This window comes from Penaeus monodon, chromosome 28, assembly GCF_015228065.2.
Source record: "Penaeus monodon isolate SGIC_2016 chromosome 28, NSTDA_Pmon_1, whole genome shotgun sequence".
In the NCBI taxonomy this organism is placed as follows: domain Eukaryota; kingdom Metazoa; phylum Arthropoda; class Malacostraca; order Decapoda; family Penaeidae; genus Penaeus; species Penaeus monodon.
In genome coordinates, this window is record NC_051413.1 from 2028884 (window position 1) to 2029853 (window position 970).

Here is a 970-nt window from a genome sequence, read left to right on the forward strand (position 1 = left end):
AGACGAAAAATATGTACACGACCAGAATGAGTTTAACATTGCCATTTTAACTTCTCTGAAATAGCTTCTGTGTAGATATGAAATAAGTTGACAATATTGATAACAATGTAATAGAAAATAATCGTACTTTATAATGCTAATAATGATGCCGAAAATGATGGTTCGTTGTTAAATGTTTTTTTTTTGTTAATCCAAATAAATTTTGTAAATTAAATAATACCATTTTTTTCGAGATTTTCTGGTATTTGTCATTAATAATTCTTATGACATTCAGAATCAACCGCTTGTTTTTGGGTGATCGGAACAACACACACACATATATTTATAATATTTAATAATTTACAAATAACAATATAAAATATATACTATATCAACATACTTCCAAAGAAACAAATATCACATTCTAACATAGAATATATATCTTTGGAAGAAACAAAAACACGACTGTTATTTTCTAACATAAAATATCTCTTTAGAACAGAAAAAAATCACATTCTAACAGAGAACGTATCTTTGGATGAAACAGAGAAAGATATATCACTTTCTTACATAAAACACATCTCTGTAACAAAGACAAGAATAAAACATCTGTGAAACGAAGAAACAAATCACATTCTACCGTAAAATATATCTTTCAGAACTAACAGAGAAACAGATACTACATCCCAAGCGCAGAACATGGCTTCAAGAATGAACAAAACGTTAGAACAGGATTCGGACGTCGAGAGAAACGGCTTCAGCGGAGTCACGTGGCCCCAACACACATCCTTACGGCCTAGGAGAAACTGGCTAGGGCGCTGTCACCTTCACCTACACAGCTGCGCCTGTCTGGGGTATCTAGTCGGCGCTGGAGGTGATGTGGTGATGTCCCTTCTCGTGGAGGACGTTCGGCAGGAGGGGAGTGAGGTAGGCTGTTTCGAAGCGGGGAGGCTTGTCCGAGACGTTTCAGCTTCGGTGGAATGTTGCGAAG